This window comes from Bos mutus, chromosome 6 (genome assembly GCF_027580195.1).
Source record: "Bos mutus isolate GX-2022 chromosome 6, NWIPB_WYAK_1.1, whole genome shotgun sequence".
Taxonomy (NCBI): Eukaryota; Metazoa; Chordata; class Mammalia; order Artiodactyla; family Bovidae; genus Bos; species Bos mutus.
In genome coordinates, this window is record NC_091622.1 from 84349440 (window position 1) to 84355158 (window position 5719).

General features: G+C 37.4%; 1 pseudogene; it reads right to left on the reverse strand.

Moving 5' to 3' along the window:
* Positions 1-1815: 1815 nt before the first annotated feature.
* On the reverse strand, positions 1816-3972 carry LOC102284885 (UDP-glucuronosyltransferase 2B17-like; annotated as a pseudogene).
* Between the last annotated feature and the right edge of the window lie 1747 nt (positions 3973-5719).

Below are 5719 nucleotides of genomic sequence, written 5' to 3' on the forward strand. Positions count from 1 at the left end.
TCCCTAGGTTGGTAGGTGCCCAATATGCTGATGGAGAAGAGTGGAACGGAGAAATAACTCCAGAAAGAATGAAGAGGCTGAGCCAAAGTGAAAACAATGTCCAGTTGTGGATGTGACTGCTGATGGAAGTCAAGTCTGATGCTGTAAAGAACAGTATTGCCTAGGAAACTGAAATGTTAGGTCCATGAATCAAGGTAATTTGCAATTGACCAAACAGGAGATTTTGAAAAATTGCTTAGTTGAGTAAATTCTCAAAGTCATGACAATACAAAAAGTTATGACCAATCTAGACAGCTTATTAAAAAGCAGAGACATTACTTTGCTGACAAAGGTCCATCTAGTCAAAGCTATGGTTTTTCCAGTAGTCATGTATGGATTTGAGAGTTGGACTCTAAAGAAAGCTGAGCACCGAATAATTGATACTTTTGACTTGTGGTGTTGGAGAAGAATCTTGAGAGTCCCTTGGACTGCAAGGAGATCCAACCAGTCCATCCTAAAGGAGATCAGTCTTGGGTGTTCATTGGAGGTACTAATGTTGAAGCTAAAACTCAAATACTTTGGCCACCTGATGTGAAGAACTGACTCATTTGAAAAAAAAAAAAAACCCTAATGCTGGGAAAGATTGAAGGCAGGAGGAGAAGGGAACAACAGAAGATGAGATGGTTGGATGGCATCTCCAACTCAATGGACATGAGTTTGAGTAAACTCTGGGAGTTGGAGATGGACAGGGAGGCCTGGTGTGCTGCAGTCCATGGGGTTACAAAGAGTCGGGCATGACTGAGCTATTGAACTGAACTGAACTGAAACAGGAGATAGTAAGAGTGAACATTGACATTTTAGGAATCAGTGTACTAAAATGGAGCAGAATGAGTAAATACAATTCAGATGACCATTATATCTACTGTGGACAAGAATCCCTTTTAAGAAATGGAAAAGCCTTCATAGTCAAGAAAAGAGTCTGAAATGCAATACTTGGATGCAATTTCAAAAATGACAGAAGGATCTCTGTTCGATTCCAAAGCAAACTATTCAATACCATAGTAATCCAAGTATATGCCCCAATCACTAAGGCCAAAGAAGCTGAATTTGAATGGTTCTCTGAAGACCTACAAGACCTTCTAGAACTAACATCAAAAAATATTTCTTTTTCATCATAGGGGGCTGAAATGCAAAAGTAGGAAGTCAAGAGATACCTGGAGTAAACAGGCAAATATGGCTTTGGAGTACAAAAATGAAGTGGGGCGAAGACTAACAGAGTTTTGCCAAGAGAACACTCTAGTTATAACCAGAGAAGATTCTACATTGGACATCACCAGATGATGGTCAATACCAAAATCTGATTGATTATATTTTTTGCAGCCAAAGTGGAAGAAGCTCTATACCATCAGCAAAGAAAAGATGGGAGCTGACTGTGGCTCAGATCATGAACTCCGTATTACCAAATTCAGACTTGAATTGAAGAAAGTAGGGAAAACCACTAGACCATTCAGGTATGACCTAAATCAAATCCCTTACGATTATACAGTGGCAATGGCACCCCACTCCAGTACTCTTGCTTGGAAAATCCATGGACAGAGGAGCCTGGTAGGCTGCAGTCCATGGGGTCGCTAAGAGTCGGACACGACTGAGCGACTTCACTTTCACTTTTCTCTTTCATGCATTGGAGAAGGAAATGGCAACCCACTCCAGTATTCTTGCCTGGAGAATCCCAGGGATGGGGGAGCCTGGTGGGCTGCCATCTATGGGGTCACACAGAGTCGGACACGACTGAAGTGACTTAGCATAGTATTAGCAGTGACAAATAGATTCAAGGGATTAGATCTGATAGACAAAGTGCATGAAGAACCTTGAACAGAGGTTCACAACATTGTACAGGAGGCAGTGATCAAAACCATTCTCTCAAAAAGAAATGCAAAACAGCAAAATGGTTGTCTGAGGAAGCCTTACAAATAGCTGAGAAATGAATAGAAGCTAAAGGCAAAGGAGAAAAGGCAAGATATATCCATTTGAATGCAGAGTTCCAAAGAAGAGCAAGGAGGGATAAGAAAGCCTTATTAAGTGATCAATCCCAAGAAACAGAGAAAGCATTAAAATGGAAAAGACTAGAGGTTTACTTAGTAAATGACATTTAATCCATTGAGAGGGAAAGAGTAATACTAGATAGTTTCCAGAGAAACTCATTCACAACTAAGCAATTTTTCTTCTCAATAGAGATACTAGATAATGGAGATGTTAGAGAGATTAAAATAATAGAAGAACTGAATCTAGATGGAGAAGTCAGGAACTTTGATTCTGAAAGCTAAACAGAGCCTCAGCTATGAGTTCATAGAAATGTTTAATTTTAAAGACAAATAAACACAAAGTTTATACAAAATGTCAGATTGCTTTGGACATAGATTTTTTTTTTTACTGATCCAGGTTTAGAAGGATATTTCCTCATGACTAAACTTCATTTGATTTTTAAATATAGTTAATGAAATTTCTTACTATAGCATATCAGAAATGGCTAATACTCTTTGTAATTCCTCCTATTAAGAGGTGGAGGCTATTTCTTCACCCTTTGAATTTGGGCTTTCCTCCTGACCTGGTTTACCAATAGAAGGTGACAGAAGTGATTTTGTGTGACTTCCAAATCTAGTCTAAAACTTTCATGCAACCTATTCTAGAATTCTGCTATCATCTAAAAAGGTCCAAGGTTTTCTGTTGGAGAGGTCACCTGGAGGAGACATCAAAGTATCCTGCTAATCTGCAAACCCCAGCCATGTGAGTGACACTTTCTTGGACTGTTCCACTTCTGTCAAACCTGGTAACTAACAGTAGCATAAAGATTAAGCCCAGGCAAAACCCACTGAAGAGACATTTTCTTATGCCCAGCCCATTTTTCTGATTCATAGGGTTGTGTGCAAACAGTATGGTTTGTCTTTTAAACCATGAGTTTTAGGATAGCTTATTTTACAGCAATAAATAACAGACATTATAATTTATGAAAAGTGCAGTGCATATGTAGCTTTCAAAATAAATAAGCCTCAGGAATATTAACATATTGGGTTATTATTGTCACAGGAACATCTCCAGTGTCACAGAGTTCTAGACTACTTTGCACATTCTCCTGAATAGTTGATACCTTTTGACTAAGAAGTTGTTATATTTCCATTTTGACACTAAACATAAGAAGATACAAATTATACCACTCTAACCCACACAAAGAAGATAAGATTTCTTTTCATCTACTGGAGGGAAAATGTAATAAACCAGACTTACCTAATACTTCACTGTAAAATTTATCCCACTTCTTGTTAAAAGTCTCATGCAAAGTCAAAATATAGGTCATACACCATATTTGTCACTCTCTCCATAAATATCATTTTGTCACTTAGTTCAAATATTATAATAGGTATGTAGGAAGGAGGTCATATAAGCCCTTCACAGAGTTTTTCATATGTATTGCCTGTGGTAAATTTAACACTGTAGACCAAAGGTAGGGTAAGCAGTTTAACCAGCAGCTCAACACAAGGAGAAATTGCATCTCTAAGAACAACATCACATCTGGACTCTCTCAGTTTTTCATAAGTTTTTTTGTTTAAAACTGCATCCGCATAGAGCTTTTGAACAGTATCAGAATATTTGTGATATGTTTTTTTGCATCTTTGAATCATATGCCCATAATGTACTCTTTGGTAATTCATATGCCCATATCTTGATCTATTTCATAAAATGCAAATCAGGCTCATTCTTAGTGAAGGATATAGGATAAGCCTCAAATTTAAGGGTAGATGGTTTACTGGGATCCACCAGGATGGAAGCTGAAGATGCTAGCACAGTCACTTCATGATCCCTCTGAGCAAGTTCATCCAAAACTGTCTTGAAATTGATCCAGTGATTCTATTCCATTGGACACACCAGCACCTTTTCACAGAAGTCACAGCTGAAATAAAAAGAAAGCACAAGAAGAAAAGCCCATCTCTTAGACATCTTGATAAAATCCAAACCTTCATAAGCTTCCTTAATTTCAGAGGTAGCTCTCTGTTATATCCGGGACAGAATCAATTAAGTAGTTAAAATATAACTGCCACTTGGTAAGGTCACAATGACTATGAGCTAAAGACTGTTTCCAAGAGTCTGCCTAGGCAATTTCTCTGCAAGCTAATCTCCAGTTTAGAGGCTTTGGAAAGCAAATAGATAAAAGCACAGAGGATTTTGTGATTTTGTGTACAATAAATCCCTGGCTCTAGGGTAAGAGGAAATTGCCTAGGATGTAGAGAATTTTCAGATAAGGAAGCAGCATGTGTCAACAGAGATACATTCTGATTTGTTTGAGCATTCCAAGCATTTCTTTCTGCATATTTTAACACCTATTTTATTAGCTCTATTTCATTTAGCTCACCTTTGTTCTTTTGACTGAAGTTATTCCTTCAGTTCTTTGACTGAAGTTTTTCCTCTTTATATGAACATGAGCATCTTTTGAATATAACTTTAATCAGTTTAGTATAGCTTTAGTCACTTTCCTTTGAGAATATTGCTTCTGAATTATGATCATTTCCTTTTCTGAACATTTGTAACCTTTCTTCTATTCCTCTCACTTCTTCAATACTTTCTCTAAACTTACTCTTTGAAAGAATTTATCCTCTAAGTACCTTCTTCTGAACTTCATTTTGTATCCTATTTTTGTAATTGAGGTATGCTATATCAAAAATCTTACCAGGAATTCACATCAAATTAGAAACAGGAAGGGGAAGATGCATGTAATGGGATAGATTTGTTTTCATGATATCAATAATCAACTGACTTGAAATGAGAGGAGAATCTCTCTTAAGAAGGATTTGAATATAGATTCTAAGCAAAACATTCATTCTGCCAGTGAAATAAGCTTTGATTTCCTGGACACTGAGGAAAGAATTAAAGGGAAAATATAGATTTGAAGATATAGAAAAGGAAAGGGAAATGGATAGTGCATGCCTATGATGGAGGCATTACTTTTAGTTATGACTATTTTGGTTATGAAGCCCCTTGTAAGTCCCTTTAGAACACAGACCAAGTCTCCCTGGGAGAATAAAGAAGTGATGTTCACAAAGTGATGTTTGTGCAGAGAGTGAGTACTGACTAGTGTTTTGTCAAGTATAAAAGGTATTTATGGGGAATTTAGATTTAGAGAGCAATGTGAAAAATCATGGAAGCCTGAAAGAACACATTTTCCTCAGAGTATGAGGAGAAATTTACTGTGGTTATATAAATATTTGCTCTGTAAGCTGTGAGGAGCCTTGGAAAGCTTCAAGCCCTTTAGAGATATTTCCTTATTTCATTTTTGAAAATTTTCTTATGGCAGGTTATGAGAATGTAGATATGAGATGAAAGAACCCACAAAAAGGGGACTAATCTGGATGATTAATCTGGGGCTAAAAATTTCCAGAGGAGAGGTAATTAGCACTTCAAAGAGCATGAAATTGAAAGTGCTAGTTACTCAGCCATGTCCAACTCTCTGTGACCCCATGGACTGTGGCCCTCCAGGCTCCTCTGTCCATGGAATTCTCCAGACAAGAGTACTGGAGTGGCTTGCCATTCCCTCCTCCAGGGAATCTTCCTGACCCAGGGATAAAACCCTGCTTGGAGTCAGTGTTTGAGTTGCAAATCAAATGGTTTCTTGTTGAATTATTATTTCTCAGATTGATTTTATTTTAGCTTTCAGTATTTGTGTCTATGAGCTATAACAATAAGATCATTT